Genomic DNA, 10,733 nt, shown 5'->3' with positions numbered 1-10,733 from the left:
AGATTACCAGTACAGGGGCCACCAGTACTTGCCCTATTGTTGGGGACGTTGGATAGTTATTTTGTAGACCACTGGGTCGTCCTTGTAAGGCATGCGTCCCCAGTTGGTGGACACAACACATTTGCCTAACGCTCCCACCTTTCGCGGATACTTTGGTGGGAATGGCATTTGCATGTTGTTGGTTGCGCCAACAAATATACCCGTTAAACCCATGCGTTGCCTCTTAATTTAACTGATCCAATGTAACATGGAGATGAGAATTTACAGTTTGAGCATTGACTTTGGTCTCTCACAGTTTGAGCATAAACCGAAGGATTGGTCTGAATCCAGGTTTTTTTATTCATTGTGAGTATACAATAGAGAGAGGAATAGAGAGAACAGGGTGTTTGAGATGAGAGGGAAGAGGATTGTGAGGAAGTGGGTGGTGGGGGCCTTTCACTCACTCACCGCAGGCAGGTAGGTGGTCTGTCTTCTACCGACTCCTCTCCGGCCTTGCACCCCCAGCTCTCTCTGTGCTCTGTCCCCCAAATATTCCTACAGGTCGCACAAGATCTGCCAGCAACCCTCTGATGGTTAAACTGCCGAAATCTCGGCTCTCTGCTCACCTTCACTCTTTCATTCCTCTTTTCTCCCGCCTCTGGAACAAACTCCCTCACTCCCTTCAATCCCACTCCTCCCTCCAGGTCTTTAAAACAGCTGTTCACCACCATCTCTTATCTTCCCCCATCCAAAACCTTGATCTTTTCTACCCCCGCTAATTCACCCCAGATCCACCTTGTTTGAAATTCCAACTTCTTTCCTGGAAGTCCTGGCAGTGTCCATATGTTTTATACCTCTCCCACCGCCCCCTTCCCATGCCCCCCCCCCCCCCAAAGCCCTCGCCCTCTCTCAGATCTCTCGATGTCTCCATGTCTCTCGGTCCCTGCTCTCAAATGTTGTGTTTGTGTCCTTCCCCCTCTCTCCCCATCTTGTCTACCGCTCCCGATGTTATATGTTTTATGTGTCGGTTTGTCTTTCTGTGTGATTAATGTTCGCTCTTTCACGAGCCTCGATCTTGTATATAAAAAAAATAAAAATAAAAAAATAAAAATACATGGAGAGGAACGGTTTTGCATATGCATTGTGGTGCACGTACAAACGGGCATTTTGATGCATGTACGGGCGTTCATTGTGGTGAACGTACGTGTGTTTATTTTGGTGCACTACGGGTGTGCAAGTTTGAATGTGCATTCTGGCCTATGTTCAAACGTACAGTCGAGGCCAAAAATATTGGCACCCCTGCACTTTTTTCAAATAACTCACAATTTTCTCTAAAAATACGTTTAAATAGACAAAAGTATTTGGTCTCCACAATTCTTTATTTCACTGTTAATATTACAGAACCTTTGTTTTTGATTCAGATCTTATTATAACCTTTTAAATCAGAAAATAAAAACAAATGGCATTGACAAAATTATTGGCACCCTAGACTTAATATTTGGTAGCACAGCCTTTGGATAAAATAACTGCAGTCAAGCGCTTCCCATAGCCATGAATGAGCTTCCAACACCTCTCTCTCTACTGGCAGTTTGGCCCACTCTTCCTGTGCAAACTGCTGCAGTTCTCCCAGATTTGAAGGGTGCCTTCTCCCAACTGCTGTTTTCATATATCCTCACAGGGTCTCCTACCATAGAACCCCCTTTCATTGAGTTGGTGACGGATGGTGCAAATTGAAACTGCCGTACCTTGTATCTGAAGGTCAGCTTGAATCTGTTTAGCAGTTGATTGAGGTGCTTTCTCCACCATTTGAACAATCCTTCTTTGCAATCTTCGATCAAGTTTTCTCTTGCGGTCACGTCCAGGGAGGTTGACTGCAGTGCCATGGGCCTTAGACCTCCTGATAACGTTGCGTACGGTGGACACAGGAACATCAAGGTTTCTGGAGAAGGACTTGTAGCCTTGAGATTGTTCATGCTCGGCTACAATCTTGTGTCTGACCTCCTCAGACATAAGTATTTGGTCTTTACAGTGGTTGTTCATTCTGTATTATAAAGTTAGGTTATTACTCTTTGACCTAAGATGGAGTTTTCTTTGTTTACTTGTTCGTTCTATCTGTACTTTTTCACGAGGGAGAGTACTCTCATCGCAGTGATTTTGCAGAGTTTGAAGTTGTGTTACTTGGAACCTACTGTACTTACCATGACTCGTCAATAAACGGCGAACTCAGTATTCTGTTGTGTTTTCTCTCGAATAGTGTTTTTACCAGATTTGGTAAAAATAAATAAAATATAACAAAACCCGCTTTCAAGTCGTACCAACCCGTTTTTCGTTGATTCCAACTTGCCACGTATATTTATATACTTCAGATATGTGAATTTCATGTCCATGCACATGCCCAATATGTACAGTTTGTTTATAAATCCTGTACAAAAGTTTTCCTTGGGCGGTGTATAGTATACCGCTGCCTCAATCACTCCCGAACAAAATATGCATTACCTCAATTTCTCTGCATGAGTTGTAGTCAAATATACCTTTATTTCATGATAGAAGACATGTTAAGTCTTCAAATGTCCACCACAGGCCTGAAGCCTAAGGCCCCTAAGCCTTATAAGTGGTGACCAAAATGGTGGACATATGATTTGACTTTTTTGAGGTTAATTTGTGGGTGGAGTCAGGCCAGCTGTCCAACCATTGGGCGAAAAGAGAAACAGACGGAACAATCTGGCTACTTAAATATTTGGATTATAAGGTAGATTGGTTGTAGTTGTGTGATCATAATGTTTTGGATGAGGAATTTGTGATGTTTCGTGAATCGTTATGGAATGCTGTACTAATTACCTGTGCCACCGAAGGTGGCGGAGGTTATGTTTTCAATCACCCCCGTCTGTCTGTTTGTCTGAACAGGATATCTCAAAAAGTTGTGGACAGATGTTGACGAAATTTGGTGGAGAGGTTGATAAGGACTAAATTTTAAGTGATTATTCACCACTAGCCGAAACCCGTGGAACATCCACGGAAGGGAGGATGTGGTGTATGGATAGAGTGTACCATTATGGATGGCATAGGGGATTTGCTTGTCCGAGTAAGAGTTAGGAAGAAAGATGAGAATGAAGAGTGCGTATATGAACAACGATCGCCGACACCGGCACAAATGCATGCTCTGGATTGTCCACTCAGTGGACGGCTTGCTTTCGCCTTCGCCCGTCCAATCAGCGGATGGCTTGCTTCGCCTTCGCCCAGCAGACGCCAATACGATGGCGTCGTAAGATGGCGTCGTATCGGCAGTTAATCGGATGCTTTTGGGCCCCAACGTAGGCTAATTCAGATTTTTCGAGTATGGCTGTACGTGATAAACAAAGAGCGCGGTTCGTAGATCGTAAATCCATTAGTGCCGTGGGCATCGGGTCACTGGGTGCGGCGTAAAAGGGATAACAAAGTCGAGTCCTTACGCTATTATTATATAGATTGAGAGATAGGGCTAAAAATGATATATTTATCACGATATCTCAAAAAGTTATGGACGGATTCAGACAAAACTGGGTGGACAGGTTGGGCGTGTGGCAAGGAAGAATTGATTCGATTTTGGTAAACATCCACATCTGGATCTGGATATGAGGATTTTAAAGTGATTCTTCACCTTTGAGAGATGGGACCAAAAGTGATATATAGCATGATATCTCAATGTTATGGATGAGTTTTGACAAACATTGGTGGATGAGTTGGTCAGGTGACGAGAACAAGCCGATTCGATTTGGGTTGAGATGCGGATCCATATCCGGCCTATCAATGTTATACGAAACGTAAACGGTTCCGTCTGCGCTACTGCGCTCTACCGAATGAATGCCTTTCTAGTTTATTATGCTGTACTATTTACAAACATTTCTTAAAGGTCTGTACTCATTGGTAAAGCACATATGTACCAAGGATATGTACTGTGGACGTTTCTTGCTTCAAAAGTGTGAACGAGTTCAGCAGAAGTCTACACCTGCATTGAAAAGCTTCCGCTGGTGTGCTCAGAAAGGTAAAGATCAAATTTATTTTCCGATTTCATTTTAATTTTCATCATGTATTGTATAATATATTATATCACAAGGTCGTTCCGACCAAGCAGTGCTGTGCAATGATAATTATATTGTACACAACCACTGAAACCATGCGTTTTGAATTTCTTGCCTCTCCCTAAGGTTTTAGACTGGAATGCAAACGTTTTTGGAAATAATGTTCCTATGATTTCACATCATAATGATCTTCGCGAAGTGGGTTCTGTCTAAATTACCAACGAAGATGGTGCAAGGAGAGTTCTATGTGAATTTCAAGCCAACGTGGTGCGAGGAGGTCAGTACGAATTACCATGCACCATGGTGCGGGGAGAGGTCAGTACGAATTACCATCCACCATGGTGCGAGGAGAGGTCAGTACGAATTACCATCCACCATGGTGTGAGGAGAGGTTTGTACGAATTACCATCCACCATGGTGCGAGGAGAGGTCTATACGAATTACTAGTCTCTGAATGCATGGCACACCACTCCATGCACGCTGGTCTCTGAATGCACCACACACCACTCCAGGCACTCCATGCACGCTGGTCCCTGAATGCACCGCACACCACTCCATGCACGTTGGTCTCTGAATGCACTGCACACCACTCCATGCACGCTGGTCTCTGAATGCACCGCACACCACTCCATGCACGCTGGTCTGTGAATGCACCGCACACCACTCCATGAACGCTGGTCTCTGAATGCACCGCACACCACTCCATGCACGATGGTCTCTGAATGAACCGCACACCACTCCATGCACGATGGTCTCTGAATGCACCACACACCACTCCAGGCACTCCATGCACGCTGGTCTCTGAATGCACTGCACACCACTCCATGCACGCTGGTCTCTGAATGCACCGCACACCACTCCATGCACGTTGGTCTCTGAATGCACTGCACACCACTCCATGCACGCTGGTCTCTGAATGCACCGCACACCACTCCATGCACGCTGGTCTGTGAATGCACCGCACACCACTCCATGAACGCTGGTCTCTGAATGCACCGCACACCACTCCATGCACGATGGTCTCTGAATGAACCGCACACCACTCCATGCACGCTGGTCTCTGAATGAACCGCACACCACTCCATGCACGCTGGTCTCTGAATGCACCGCACACCACTCGATGCACGCTGGCCTCTGAATGCACCGCACACCCCTCCATGCACGCTGGTCTGTGAATGCACCGCACACCACTCCATGAACGCTGGTCTCTGAATGCACCGCACACCACTCCATGCACGCTGGTCTCTGAATGAACCACACACCAATCCATGCATGCTGGTCTCTGAATGTACCGCACATCACTCCATGCACGCTGGTCTCTGAATGAACCGCACACCACTCCATGCACGCTGGTCTCTGAATGAACCGCACACCACTCCATGCACGCTGGTCTCTGAATGCACCGCACACCCCTCCATGCACGCTGGTCTCTGAATGCACCGCACACCCCTCCATGCACGCTGGTCTCTGAATGCACCGCACACCTCTCCATGCACGCTGGTCTCTGAATGAACCGCACACCACTCCATGCACGCTGGTCTCTGAATGCACCGCACACCCCTCCATGCACACTGGTCTCTGAATGAACCGCACACCACTCCATGCACGCTGGTCTCTGAATGCACCGCACACCACTCCATGCACGCTGGTCTCTGAATGCACCGCACACCACACCATGCACGCTGGTCTCTGAATGCACTGCACGCCCCTCCATGCACGCTGGTCTCTGAATGCACCGCACGCCCCTCCATGCACGCTGGTCTCTGAATGCACCGCACACCACTCCATGCACGCTGGTCTCTGAATGCACCGCACACCACTCCATGCACGCTGGTCTCTGAATGCATCGCACACCACTCCATGCACGCTGGTCTCTGAATGCACCGCACGCCCCTCCATGCACGCTGGTCTCTGAATGCACCGCACGCCCCTCCATGCACGCTGGACTCTGAATGCACCGCATGCCCCTCCATGCATGCTGGTCTCTGAATGAGCCGCACACCACTCCATGCACGCTGGTCTCTGAATGAATCGCACACCACTCCATGCACGCTGGTCTCTGAATGAATCGCACACCACTCCATGCACGCTGGTCTCTGAATGAACCGCACACCCCTTCATGCACGCTGGTCTCTGAATGAACCGCACACCACTCCATGCACGCTGGTCTCTGAATGAACCGCACACCACTCCATGCACGCTGGTCTCTGAATGAACCGCACACCACTCCATGCACGCTGGTCTCTGAATGAACCGCACACCACTCCATGCACGCTGGTCTCTGAATGAACCGCACACCACTCCATGCACACTGGTCTCTGAATGCACCGCACACCACTCCATGCACGCTGGTCTCTGAATGCACTGCACGCCCCTCCATGCACGCTGGTCTCTGAATGAACCGCACACCCCTCCATGCACACTGGTCTCTAAATGAACCGCACACCACTCCATGCACGCTGGTCTCTGAATGCACCGCACACCACTCCATGCACGCTGGTCTCTGAATGAACCGCACACCTCTCCATACACGCTGGTCTCTGAATGCACCGCACACCACTCCATGCACGCTGGTCTCTGAATGCACTGCACGCCCCTCCATGCACGCTGGTCTCTGAATGAACCGCACACCCCTTCATGCACGCTGGTCTCTGAATGAACCACACACCACTCCATGCACGCTGGTCTCTGAATGCACCGCACACCACTCCATGCACGCTGGTCTCTGAATGCACCGCACACCACTCCATGCACGCTGGTCTCTGAATGAACCGCACACCACTCCATGCACGCTGGTCTCTGAATGCACCGCACACCACTCCATGCACGCTGGTCTCTGAATGAACCGCACACCACTCCATGCACGCTGGTCTCTGAATGCACCGCACACCACTCCATGCACGCTGGTCTCTGAGTGCACTGCACGCCCCTCCATGCACGCTGGTCTCTGAATGCACTGCACACCACTCCATGCACGCTGGTCTCTGAATGCACTGCACGCCCCTCCATGCACGCTGGTCTCTGAATGCACTGCACACCACTCCATGCACGCTGGTCTCTGAATGCACCGCACACCACTCCATGCACGCTGGTCTCTGAATGCACTGCACGCCCCTCCATGCACGCTGGTCTCTGAATGCACTGCACTCTACTCCATGCACGCTGGTCTCTGAATGCACCGCACACCACTCCATGCACGCTGGTCTCTGAATGCACTGCACTCCACTCCATGCACGCTGGTCTCTGAATGAACCGCACACCCCTTCATGCACGCTGGTCTCTGAATGAACCACACACCACTCCATGCACGCTGGTCTCTGAATGCACCGCACACCACTCCATGCACGCTGGTCTCTGAATGCACCGCACACCACTCCATGCACGCTGGTCTCTGAATGAACCGCACACCACTCCATGCACGCTGGTCTCTGAATGCACCGCACACCACTCCATGCACGCTGGTCTCTGAATGAACCGCACACCACTCCATGCACGCTGGTCTCTGAATGCACCGCACACCACTCCATGCACGCTGGTCTCTGAATGCACTGCACGCCCCTCCATGCACGCTGGTCTCTGAATGCACTGCACACCACTTCATGCACGCTGGTCTCTGAATGCACTGCACGCCCCTCCATGCACGCTGGTCTCTGAATGCACTGCACACCACTCCATGCACGCTGGTCTCTGAATGCACCGCACACCACTCCATGCACGCTGGTCTCTGAATGCACTGCACGCCCCTCCATGCACGCTGGTCTCTGAATGCACTGCACTCCACTCCATGCAAGCTGGTCTCTGAATGCACCGCACACCCCTCCATGCACGCTGGTCTCTGAATGCACTGCACACCACTCCATGCACGCTGGTCTCTGAATGCACTGCACGCCCCTCCATGCACGCTGGTCTCTGAATGCACTGCACACCACTCCATGCACGCTGGTCTCTGAATGCACCGCACACCACTCCATGCACGCTGGTCTCTGAATGCACTGCACGCCCCTCCATGCACGCTGGTCTCTGAATGCACTGCACGCCCCTCCATGCACGCTGGTCTCTGAATGCACTGCACTCCACTCCATGCACGCTGGTCTCTGAATGCACCGCACACTACTCCATGCACGCTGGTCTCTGAATGCACTGCACGCCCCTCCATGCACGCTGGTCTCTGAATGCACCGCACACTACTCCATGCACGCTGGTCTCTGAATGCACTGCACGCCCCTCCATGCACGCTGGTCTCTGAATGCACTGCACGCCCCTCCATGCACGCTGGTCTCTGAATGCACTGCACTCCACTCCATGCACGCTGGTCTCTGAATGCACCGCACACCACTCCATGCACGCTGGTCTCTGAATGCACTGCACGCCCCTCCATGCACGCTGGTCTCTGAATGCACTGCACAACACTCCATGCACGCTGGTCTCTGAATGCACCGCACACCCCTTCATGCACGCTGGTCTCTGAATGCACCGCACACCACTCCATGCACGCTGGTCTCTGAATGCACTGCACACCCCTTCATGCACGCTGGTCTCTGAATGCACCGCTGGTACAAATCCCAACGAGACTCAAACTAATTGCGAATCGGAAAATAAATCTTCATCACAAATCCTATTATTGTTATTGGTTTTTTTTCCCTTCAATGAAGGGTTACTATTTGAAATATCGGCTTCTTCTTTCCACTGTTGGTAGCATACTTCGTTCAATATGTTGTTGATTCATTCTATGATTCTACCTGAGATGGTATAGGCTCGCACCGCATGTGTGTTACACGCACTAAATTAACAATAAACATTCGTAAGCAGCTTTTAACATCAATTAACTTCTCTTCCTCCTCGCCTGATGTCACTACGAGCTTCACATCATTTTAAACCGCGTTTTCACCAATGTTGACCGACACGAGTCGGAAAAGCGTGTTCGATGTGCACGGACGTCCAGGTGACGCGGCTCATGGCAGGTAGCCGGTGGATTATACGGTCAGGGAACACCGATTCACGTCCGCGCTCGAATTGCCACGACGTGATAGCGATAGGGGTTCCTCGGGGGAAATGACTGCTCAGGCTTGTTCATGATCATTAAACCCCTTTTAATAAATTGACAGACTCTGACCCCAAGACGCTGGCCGGTCGTCAGGGACCCTCGCTCGTTGCCCGTTAAACGAGCCGAGATTGTTTCGTGACGTTTTACATGTTAAAACCAATACATCATGCAGGGGCTTTCATTACGTCATTGTTTGGGCGCAATTTCGCTGGAAAAGGGAATTCTATCAACGCTGATGTTTCTATTTCCAAGAGAATGTAAAGTGTTTTATGACTTGTATTGCAAATGCATGTTGTGTTGAGTGTTTTATAGAGCAACATGTGAACAAGAACCCTCACAATATACATACATATATATATATATACTAGCAGGAGTACCCGGCGTTACTCGGTGCTGTTCTAATCATGTTGGAATTTTGATGAAATAAATTTTTGTTTTTCTATTGTTTTTTGCGGGGACCTAAAACCAACGAATGGGGGTTGGGGATCATATAATATTACCCTTCACATAGCTACAAAGGCTCAGGCACCATAATAGCGAAATTCAAAAAAAAAAAAAAAAATAAATAAAACTTTCTTTTTCAAAAATCGTTTTTCCCTACACTTCTTGGGGGCACTCACTGGTGAACCTTTGAACGTTTGACAAATATCCATTCGAACATCACTGAGAAAAAAGGAGACCCAAACAGACAAACTTCGTGTGCGTGCGTGCATCCCAAACCACCCGCATGTACAACTAGAGCGGCACTCAGATGAGAGCATACCTCCACCTGGTTGGTCATATCATTCAATGGTGAAGAATCACTTAAAAAAATTTAACTGCCTGGATCTGGATCCGGATCTTCACCAAAATTGAATCGATTCTTCCTTGTCAGACACCCAACCTGTCCAACAAGTTTCGTCCAAATCCGTCCACAACTTTATGAGATATCCTACTATTTATCGTTTTTTGCCCCATCACCCAATGGTGAAGAATCACTTTAAAAATTCTAGTAGCCGGATCCGAATCTGGATCTTCACCAAAATCGAATCATTTCGTCCTTGTCACATACGCTACATCTCTGACAAATTTCGTCCGAATCCATCCACAACTTTTTGAGATATTTTGTTCACAAACGGACAAACGGACAGGGGTGAAGCCATAAAAAGGAAAGGTAGGAACTCGACATCTCTCATCCAATGATATTTCTCCTATTTCCGATATTGTCGAGTCCACATTGCATCCAGGAACAAAATTATGGTTAACCATTTAAGAAATTGCCAATCTTAGTGTAAATGCTGAAGATTGTGTCAATTTGAATTACAGATTTCACGCTAACAACGGCAGGTTAAAGCTCGGTGCCCATGTGAGCAGGAGTGTCATTGAAAAATACACACACAGCACGTCATCTGAAGACCCATATTGCATTTAAATATTGGTATTCCTTATGCAGAATGGACATTGATATACAAATGGAAGTCTTCGTGGGAATTTTCTGAGTGCAATAAGGGGTCACACACTCTTTTAAGATGTCAAACAAAGAAATGAGGCCATTTGGTCTGCCATTACCATGTTGCACGCCCAAATTAATTTTTATCTCTAATATATAAAGCTCATTCTAACCACTGGCTGACTGGTATTAATGTTTTGTACCTTCTGGGTGTCGTAGAAAG

Source organism: Myxine glutinosa, chromosome 7 (genome assembly GCF_964187855.1).
Source record: "Myxine glutinosa chromosome 7, kmMyxGlut1.1, whole genome shotgun sequence".
Lineage (NCBI taxonomy): Eukaryota > Metazoa > Chordata > Myxini > Myxiniformes > Myxinidae > Myxine > Myxine glutinosa.
This window is presented reverse-complemented; position numbering follows the sequence as displayed.